This window comes from Sminthopsis crassicaudata, chromosome 3, assembly GCF_048593235.1.
Source record: "Sminthopsis crassicaudata isolate SCR6 chromosome 3, ASM4859323v1, whole genome shotgun sequence".
NCBI lineage: Eukaryota > Metazoa > Chordata > Mammalia > Dasyuromorphia > Dasyuridae > Sminthopsis > Sminthopsis crassicaudata.
Genome location: NC_133619.1, coordinates 494,727,289 through 494,738,352, shown reverse-complemented (window position 1 = coordinate 494,738,352; position 11,064 = coordinate 494,727,289). Strand labels below are relative to the sequence as shown.

The following is an 11,064-nucleotide window of genomic DNA, read 5'->3' as shown; positions in this document are numbered from 1 at the left end:
TCAGGCCACTTAACTCCAAACCAGGCAGCTCTTCTCCCCCACTCCCCATGGACTTGACAGGGGGTGGGTGGGAGATGGATGACTCAAAGGTCCCATGATGAATTCCACTGAGGGCCCTGCAGAGACATGAAAGCTGATGACAGGGGTGTAGGGGAGCTGAGAAAAGCAGCAATGCTCAGCAGCAGCCTCTTAAGTGAATTTCTTCTCAGCATATCACCTTACCCCTGGCCATTCCATCCTGTCAGCGAAGGAGGGCTCAGCCCCTCCCACTTTCACAGCTGCCTGGGTGTAGGCTGTGGGAGTGGGAGAGATTGGGCTAGAAGGACAGATGATTTCAATTTAGGCTCAGCATTTGGGGAGAATATTGTTCCACTTGCTCATTTTTCTTAGTTTCCCCTCCCCCTTACCCCCAACCTTTATTTGGGCCAGTGGTGGACAGGAGAGACCTGTTCCCATGGCAACCCTTCTGCGAGTGAATGGTAAACAGTACGGACAGGGCCGACTGGGCTTTCTTTCATCAGGGTAGCCCAGGAGGTAGGCTCTCACTCTGCTGGGAGGAAAAGGAAGTCTGAAGGGGATGGCGGTCCTTGGGGACAGAAACTGCTCTAATCCCACCCTCTCATCACCTGGCAGGTGAGGTATAGACAGCACAAAGCTGGAGCTGGAGCCTGTCACTCCAAAAGAAACACACCTGTTCTTTGTCTGGTTTCCATTAGACCTGCCTGATCTCTTTGGGCTCTGGGCCCACTGGCCAGTGTTTATTTTCATGGCTGATGTAACCCAACCAGACTGATGAGTCTGGATCTCTTTTCCTCTCCCTTTCTCTCTCCCTCTCCCTCCCTCCATTATTTCCTGTTTTGTTGAATATGTTCCATTGTTCATTTCCTGGCCAATGTATGCCAAAGAGGGCCCGCTGGACACTGCTTCATCCCTGGGTCCAGGAGTCAAAAAGGCCCCAGACCAGATGATAGAAAGAAGGGGCTGGACAGATTTTTTCCATACTCAGAGGAGAATTTCTGTGGGGAAGCTGAAACTTCTAGGTTGCTATTTCACAGCCCCTTAGGACTGAATTCCCCGGGGAAACCCACCAGCTGGGGTCCCAACTCCCATCCCAGGCAGGACATATAATGTCACCTCACAAACCTGGTTTTGCGATCTAAGGTAACCCAGTAACTTCCAGAGATTTCAGCCGGCTTCTTAGGTGATCTGATCACCATCATAACAAATGCTAATAAATGATATATTACAGTAATAACATTTCTATAGCACTTTCCTCACAACAGCATTGTGAGATAGGGTGCATCAATTTTGTTATTCTCATTTCACAGTCGAGGAACCCAGGGTTGAGCAGTTAAGTGACTTATCTACAGTAACATAACTAGGAGATGGCAAAACCAAGAGTTGAAGCATGTGTGAATGTTTGCATGGTGCTCTTTGCACTTTTCCACGCAGCTTAGGGACTCGAGTGCCAGCCTGGCCTGCTGGGCCTGGCCAGCACTGACTGTCCTGGCTTGGAAGAATCCCAGATGCATCATTGCCCTCCATTTAGAATCCCACTGGGCATTGTAAAGTAGATTTAATCCATATGTTTCTGATTCATTTACACTTAACTCATCAGAATGTTCCCATTTTTATGAGCGATTTGTTGTCTTAAGATGCCTTTGCAGTCTTGTTTATAAGCTTTCCTTTCCTCCTTAGAAACAAGATACTACATCTTGGCAAGAGTGGGAAGATAAAAGTCTCTAGCTTGGTTTGGGTTCACCCAGGGAAATTTTATGTTTCTGCTTGGCATGTGAGCTGGGCAGCTCATAGAAACAAGAAGACACGTTTGTACTTCTTCCTTCTTCTATACTTTATTCTGACTGTACTTGCCCCAAGTCCTGTTCTTGCATTTTACATGTATACATGGAGGAGAGCCAATGGAATGAGGTAGATCAACAGCTGCAGGGCATAGAGTGGTACAGGAGAGAGGGGAGGAAACGGTAGGAAAAGAGAGATCTTCACTAGGAAGGATGATAAAAGACAGAAAAGAGTAAATTAGCAGTCTTGGGTAAAGGAATAGTTGCTCGTCATCCATTTCTGATCTAAAGTAAGTATATACCCAATTTAATCGGAAAGTAAAGTTGGGCTGAGATGGCCAAGAAGATTTCTCTTTGTTCTTCTAATTATTTGAATGTACTTTCAGAGGTACATTCAAAAATGTTGAGGAGCAAAGAATTCTGTGAGATAATCTGATAGAATTAGGCTGTATTAGATCTCTGATCCCAGGTTCCCTGGTTGCTCCTCTTATGACTAGGCTAAGAAAGAAGTCCCCAACTCATAGAAAGAATATCCACTTACTTGCTGTCTAGGGGAGGTAGAGAGAAAAATTTGGAACACAAGATTTTGCAAAAGGTGAAGGCTAAAAACTATTCTTGCATATATTTTGAAAATAAAAGCTATTATTTAAAGAAAAAGAATATTCACCCTATTTAGATCTCTTATGGTGGATCTCCAAACTTATATCTCCTAGCTGTCCTGTGGAAGAAGGATTATATTTGTTGTGTTTGGCCCCAGAAGGCAGAAGTAAGAATCAATGAATGGAAGTTAACAGAGAAGGCAATTCAGACTTGACGTAAAGAAAAACTTCCTTGCAATTGCAGCTGTTCAAAAAATGGAATGGGCTGTCTGTGGAGGTAGCAGGTTTTCCTTCACTGGAGGTTTCATATAAAGAAGACACCTGTCAGGTGTGTTAGCGGCACTTGCATTTCAGGTGTGGATTTGATTTTATGGAGGAAGTAGTTCATTCCAACTCTGAAATTCATCATTCCTCCTTCCTCTCAATTCCTGCTACCTCCTCCCAGGCTGAGATTCCCAGGCAAGAGAGAAGAAAGTTGTCAGGGTACCCTATTCTTCGATTCACTCAAAGACCCACCTTTATCCTTTCAATTTAAAGGTTCTGGAGACTTAAAGGCTTTAAAGATGACTCTTCTTCCTAAAAAGAATTAGAATCCCTTTGTTGAAGAAAATGCAAAAGCTCACATAGTTTCTCTCTGTATCCATTTGATTTCTTTCTGTCTCTCCCTCTCCCTTTCCCCTTCCTCCTCTCCCTCTCTCCTTTTCTCCCTCTCCCCTCCTTCTCTCTTCCCCTTCCTTCTTCTCCCCACCTCTCTCTCCCCACTCTTTGTCTCCTCTTCCCTCTCTTTCCCTCCCTCCTCCTTCCCTACACCCTCCATCTCACCCAATTGGCCTCATTAATTCTTCATCTATAATATCGTAAAGGGCTTTTATTCTCTTGAACTCTACTCTCTTATCTCCATTCTATCCTTAATTATCTCATTCTGCTACTTAAAAAACTTCAGTGGCACCCTACATCAAGTAGGATAAAAAACCAAGCTCAGCTTGACATTTAAAGGCTTTCTACAACATATCCACAGCCTACATTTCTAGCTTTATTTACCATTCTCCTTTTTTTGTATTCTGTATTTTAGCCAAACTGAACTTTTTAGTTGTTCCCTGATTTTGTCCTTCTACCTCCCATTTCTGAGTATTCATGTAGGCCATTTTCCATGGTTGCAGAGATGGAATGAATTTATACTTTCCCCTACCATATTCCCACAGCAACAGAAAAAGAAAACTTGTTCTTGAATTTTCTTAGAACAATGTCTGGATCTCTCCTTTTCTGTGGTGGTTATTATATGAAGTATTATACTTATTAGTGTAGATTTTATGTCATCCCCCTGGTGGATCATAAGCTCTCAGAGGGCAGGGGGCTAGTCTATATTTCTTTTAATGGAGAAGTACAGCACTTTGAATGCATTTAAACAGTTATAAATATGTACCAGGTACTTAGTCTTTGAAATGAATTTAATTGAAAAGGAATAGGAAGTTAAGGAAAAGGATTTTACATTTCTTTCAAGTCCACATTGATTATTAATATTAAAGAATGAAAATTTAGATTGTAAGTTCCTTGAGAACTGTCCTCCTTGTCTCCTTCCCTCTCTGTCTTTCTCCCCCCTCCCTGTCTCATTTTTTAAAGAGACAATATCTAGAATGGAAAAAGAGATGAGATATGAAACAGAGGCAATTCTAATTTTGAGCACTCTTAGACAGGTACAGGTTGTTGCCCCAGGAATAGAAGGTGATCTCACTTCATAGAGTGGGAGATAATAGAGGAATGCCTACTTTCTTTCAGTCCCAGATGAAAAGCAAACTGTCCTCCTAAGAAGCCCCACCTTTTCTTCCCTTGGCCCTCTTTTGCTATAAAGATCTGGTTCCAGTCAAGTGGACAGGGACCTGTGAGAGGGATAGTGCTGGGGGGGTAGATATCCAAATGAACAAAAATTCTATACAGGTTATGGCACATATTGAAGAAGAATTGTTTACAGAAGGTCTCTGTGTGTGTATAAGTAAATATAGTTGTTGTCCTTCACTTTTGAAGATGACCAAAATGACATCGTTATGTTAGAATCAAGTTACCATGCATCCGACTGTGACTGATCAGATCAATACAAACTCCGAATGCTCTGCCACAGGTCGGATACAAACAGTCCATATGAAATTTGGGGTGGATTCTTTAATTTTGTATTTCATGTTTTCTTTGGGCTAATTCAATTCTGCTTTGCTCATAGAGCATTGTACCAATGCTCTCTGTCATAAATTGGTTCTAAAGTTCCTGAGACCTTGAAACTGTCCTTGTATCACTTTTTCTGACCAACTTGTGAGTGCTTGCCCAGTGCCTTTTCTTCATAATATACATATATATATATATATATATATATATATATATATGTACATATATATATATGTACATATATATATATATATATATATATATTTTTTTTTTTTTTGGCAAGTGTACATTTAGCATTTGAACATAATGGCCAGCTCAACAGAGCTGTACTCTCTGCAGTGGATTTGGAATGCTTGGCAGTTCAAGTTCAAGAAAGGGCTTTGGTGTCTGCTACCTTCTCCTGCCAGATGATCTTCAGACTCTTTCTAGGACAATTCAAATGGAAGCAATTCAGTTTCCTGGCATGGCGCTGGTATGCTGTCCAGATTTCACAGGCACACAATAAGGTCAGCACAGTGGCTCTGTAGACCTTTAGTTTGTACCTCTCTTCTTCCATACTTTGCTTCAGAGCCTGTCAAACACTAAGCCAGCTCTGACAAGGTGACCATCTCTGGAAAGTACAGTGCTAAGGCAAAAAAACGTATCCACAGCGTTCAAAACTTCACCATTTACTGTAACTGATGATTCCCCATATGGACGGTGTGGTGCTGGCTGATGGAGGCCCTGTATTTTCTTGATGTTAATTGTTAGGACAAAATCAGCACAAGCAACAAAGAATTGATCCACACTTTGTTGCTTCTCTGCTTTGGAGGCTGCACTGAGTACACACACAAAAAATGATAATGCACCAATCCTTTCTCCACTTTGGTTTGGTTTTGGCTTGTAGTCTTTTCATGTTGAAAAATTTACCATCAGTGTGATAGTTGACTTTGATTTCATGTTTGTTCTCATTGAAGGTGTTTGACATCATGGCTGAAAACAAAATGCTAAAAAGCACAGGAGTGAGCACACAGCCTTATTTCATTCCATTGGTGCCTGGGAAAGCTCAAGAGCATTGCTCATTGTCCAGAACCCGGGAAATCATGAAATTGATGTACCATACTGAGGAACTTCTCTGGACAACTGTACTTTGACATAATTTTGCATAAGCTCTTCTAGTAGTCCTTTTGCCTTTGGGCTGCCACTTTTGTTGTGTATAAATGTTTAGCTGGGAGAGGATAAGTCTATGATCAGTCCAGCACTTTTCCTGCAAGTGGCAATCACATTGTCATAAGCCTGTCATTCACTCCTTTTGGAAATGAACTTGTTTACTAGATTAGCTTTGATTGCAAAACTACATCAGCTTCGTGGCTCCCTTTCACTGTGGCCACTACAGAAAACTGTGTATCCAGCTCCTACTTCAGTAAACTGGCCTTTATTTGCCAGCCTTGTTTCATTTAGGACCTCTATTTGGATGCAATACCTGTTGAGTTTCTCACAACCAGAACTGTTCTTCTTTCAGGCTACTAGATTTTGTGTTGTTTGTAAGTGTGTTCATATTCCATGCATACACATATGTGTATGTGTATGCAATATATATGTATATAATTATACATGTATTGTACACTTATATATGCATACCTATATATTTTATATATATATATATATATATAAATAATATGTTTTACATGTACATTTTTTTTAAAACCTTAAACATTAGGAATTAATGAGAAAGCAAAAGTCTGGCCAATTTGCTTGGTTCCTTCCCATCATTCTGGACCATATTGGAGTTTTCAACTTAAGGTTTTTCATTTAAATATTAACTAATTTGAATGATTCACATCCAATCTAAGTTCTAGAAGATTTTTTTAGCCATTGGTTGGTGGATTTAAAACAAGAGCAGAGAAGAATGGTTTTATTTTTTCCCATTAATCTTGGATCTCTTTATCCCTTTTCTTGAATCTAGAAAGAGATACTTTCTCTTTTTTAGGAAATGAAAAAAATTACAGTTCTAATGTGGTGCCAAGTATGAACTTTGGCTTTTAGTCAGACAGTAGACACATATTTATTAATTTATTAAGTATCTATTATGTGTCATTCATTGTGCTAAGCACAAAGGATAAAGAAAGGAAAGAAAAGGAAGCCTTTATCCTCAAGAAACTCATAATATAATATGGGAGACAACTAGCAAACCAATATGTACAAACAAGTTATATGTAGATTATATACATATATAATCACCACCAAGATGGCAGAGTGAAGCCAGAAAGCTGTCCAAGCTTTCCCAGTTTCCTTTGAAAACCATATGGAGAATAGTTAAGGAAAAATTAATTAAATGATAGCTTTTTATTTTCAAAATTCATGCAAAGAAAAATTTCAACATTCACCCTTGCAAAATCCAGTGTTCCAAATTTTTCTCTTTCCCTTCTTTCCACCCCTTTCCCTAGAGAGCAAGCAATCCAATATATATTAAACATGTGCAATTCTTCTATACATATTTCCACTTTTACCATGCTGCATAACAAAAATCAGATCAAAAAGGAAAAAAAAAAGAGACAAAAAAGCAAGTAAACAGCAACTAAAAAAAGATGAAAATACTATGTTGTGATCCACATTCAGTTCCCATAATCCTCTCTCTGGATGCAGATGGCTCTTTTCATCAAAAATCTGTTGGGATTGGCCTGAATCAGCTCATTGCTAAAAAGAGACAAATCCATCCCAGTTAATCATCTCATAATCTTGGTGTTGCTAAGTACAATGTTCTCTAGATTCTGTTCACTTCACTTAGCATCAGTTCACATAAGTCTCTCCAGACCTCTCTGAAATCATCCTGCTGTTCTTTTCTTATAGAATAATAAGGAATCATTTTAATAAAGAAAATAGTTAAAAGAGGGAAGTGATTAGGATTAAGAAAGGTTAGTGAAGGTTTCCTGTGGAAGATGGGCTTTCACTTGAGATTTAGAGAAATCCAGGGAAGCCAGTAGATGAAGATAAAGGGGAAGGACATTCCAGGAAGGAGGGATAGGCCGAGAAAATGCTCGGAAATAAGAGTTCTCCATTGCTGGTAGAACGCCCAGAAGGCCTGGGTCACTGGATTAAAGAATATGTTTCAGGGATTAAAGTGTAAGAAGACTGGAAACGTAAAAGCTAGATGGGTCATAAAGGGCTTTGAATGCCAACAGAAATTTTTGTTGGGTTGGAAGAGGAGGTTCCAAATATTTTTGAGTTGTATGGAGGCTGTCTCCGTAGTGGCTAAGGGATGGCAACTCTGCTGGTCTTCACAATAGCTTACATGTATATAGGACTTTAGGATAACAAAGTAATTGAACATTTAAGAATTGTTCTTCATATACCATTCTCAGGTATAGTAGAATAGTGCTGAAGGAGATATAAAGGTCTCAACAATCATTTAGTCTGACAAATTCATTATAAAGTTAAGGAAACTGAGACCCAATGAAGATGAACACATACACGTGTATATTATACATAAACTATATAATGTATATATTTATGCATATGTACATTGCATTATATGTATGCATATATAAACACATCTAGAGATAACCTTCTTATAAGTTTTATTGACAAGCTTTATTTTAAAATTATAAATATTTACACACACTTAAAGAGGTCTTATAACAAAGTAAAACAGTTAAGTAAAACTAATAAAACAGTGACTTGATTTGAAAGGGCATGTAACATCTCACATCTGTAACCTTTCTCCTTTTATTAACAAAATGAACAGAAATCTCTCGTCTTTCAATCTACTGGGGGTAAAAAAGAAATAAAAATCAAATTTCTGACAAAAACTATACAAAAGCAAGCAAAGCAAACTCCCTTAATAGCTGTATGTAATTATATGTATATATGTAATGTAAATTTTCATATAGTTTATCTATCTACATTCACTTACAAATATATGTATTATAAATGTTTATATACATATAGTGCATATAGAAACCTGTGGACACATTACATAATTACAAACATGCTTATGAAATATGTGCTTATTATATTTGTGTGTACGTGTATGTACAAATATAAATATATAGTTGCACATTAAGATAAATGTACCCTACACACACGGAGATACACACATATAAACAATATCTCATTCTGCCTTCTAAGTCCATTTCCTCTGTCACAGATGGTTTCATCACTGGTTTTCTGGAATCATGAATGGCCTTAGTATTGATTATAATTCTCAACAGCTTTCACAGTTGTTTTTACACTATTGTTATTGCATAAATTATTTTAATTCTAACTTCATTCTTCATCAGCTTATTTCAGTCCTAAAATTCTTCATTTTCGCAATGATCTTCTAGTACAAATTATTGTTCTCTTTCTGCTCACTACATCAGTTCAGAGAAGTCTTTCCATGTCTCTTTGAAATCATCAGTTTCCTCATTTCTTAGGGCACAATAGTCCTCCATCACATTCATATAACATGAATTTGTTTATAATTTTTGTTACTCCAAAAAGAATTTCTATACATATGTTTGTATATAAAAAACTTTTCTTTGTCTTTTTGATCTCTTTAAGAAATAGGCCTAGCAGTGATATGATTGGGTCAAAGCTTATATAATGTTTAATAGCTTTTTCTGTCTAATTTCAAATTACTTTCCAAAGCTAATATATAATGTTTAATAGCTTTTTCTTGTCTAATTCTCTAATTATAATGATTTAGAGCGCTTTTCCCATATGGTTCTTGACAAGGCTGAGTTTCCTTCCCTTGAGAGCTGTTTCTTTACATGACTATGGTGGACTAGTTAGGTTCTTCTCCTTACATTCTCTCATTTGGTGACTTCATCAACTCCCACAGATTTAATTACCATGGCTGTGTGGTTTTCACATGGATATGTGTATCCTCCTATCTGTCTCTTGATCTATTTATGTGTATGTATATGTATATATTTGTTGTTGTTTAGTTATTTCAGTCATGCCCATCTCTGGGATTACTTGGGGTTCTCTTGACAAAAATACTGGAATGATTTACCATTTTATTCCTCAGGTCATTTTGTAGCTGATAAAACTGAAGCAAATGGGTTAAGTGACTTGTTCAACAGTGATCCAGCTAGTCTGAGCCAGATTTGAACTGAGTATTCCAGACTCCAGGTCTGGTGTTCTATTCATTCCACTAACTGCCCCCCACATATCTATCTATCTATCTATCTATCTATCTATCTATCTATCTATCTATCTATCTATCTATCTATCTATCTATATTCATTCCACTAACTGCCCCTACATATCTGTCTGTCTGTCTATCTATCTATCTATCTATCTATCTATCTATCTATCTATCTATCTATCTTCATTCCACTAACTGCCCCTACATATCTATCTATCTATCTATCTATCTATCTATCTATCTATCTATCTATCTATCTATCTATCTATCTATATTCATTCCACTAATTGCCCCTACATATCTGTCTGTCTGTCTGTCTATCTATCTATCTATCTATCTATCTTCATTCCACTAACTGCCCCTACATATCTATCTATCTGTCTGTCTGTCTATCTTCATTTCACTAACTGCCCCTATATGTCTATCTCTCTACACACAAATCAAATATATAGATAGAAAAAGATATATATATATATATATACATATATATACATACACATATACACACATTTATATATACATTTATACACACACAGTATTTTCATAACTCTTTCCCCCTGGAATTTCTTTTGGCTGTACAGCAAGCTCTTTCTAGGCTCTGCAAACAGGGAACACCATTAACGTAAGCGTGTGATAGTTGCTCAGAGTTGAAGATGGGTCATGGTGAACAGCTGTGTAGAGTTTGGCCTTTGGAGAAAGGCTGGCTGCACCAAATCTCATTACCACAAGCAGGTTTTAGTTAAGACGGTGCAGATGGGGAATGATAAATCAAGCAAACAGTCTTTTTGTTTTGTATGTGGAGGGGGGCTGGGGGTGGAGCAGGGGGATGGTGGAGGGGTTGTGTCTTGAACACTGTGTGAAGAAGTATTCTATTAAGCTTGGTTCTCAAACAAGAACAAGACTCCAAGGGGAAACAGGAGATGGGCTCTGAGGAGAGTCACGACTCAAGTGGAGACCCTGGGTTAAAGCATTTGGGCTGCTTGTTTGAACTGACTGTGTATGTTGTGTTCAACATCTGGGCTAAATTGTTGGGAGAAGCTGTCAGAGCTTTGGACTCTAAATACCCCTGGGAGAATTCTTTGTAAAGTCTCTTGAGTTTCCCTAGAAACTGGAAGTTGTTCTTGTCATTATGCAAATTTCAAAATTCATGTGAACAGCTTAATCAGAGGAAGTTGAATAAACAAACATATCTCTCCATAAATGGACTCTTACAAATAATTTTTGGTTGCCTTCCTGAAGCATTGCCAGCTGCTGGTTTGTTTTCACAAGCCAAGATCAACTCTAAAGGAAAATCAAAATAAAACAGATTTCCCCAACTTACATATAAACACCTCAGAGCCAGGGACTCTGTCTGTTTTTTTTTTTTTTTTTTTTTTCCATTTATTATTTCCTCAGGAGCCCA

The 11,064-nt window shown here is 38.2% G+C and overlaps 1 long non-coding RNA gene across 1 annotated transcript in view; it reads left to right on the top strand.

Moving 5' to 3' along the window:
• The first annotated feature begins 338 nt into the window (after nt 1–338).
• The window catches only part of LOC141559723 (uncharacterized), a 43,285-nt gene continuing 32,559 nt past the window's right edge, over nt 339–11,064 (top strand). The window contains exon 1 of the long non-coding RNA XR_012487535.1: nt 339–633. This is a non-coding gene — a long non-coding RNA (uncharacterized LOC141559723). The remainder of the gene's footprint in view (nt 634–11,064) is intronic.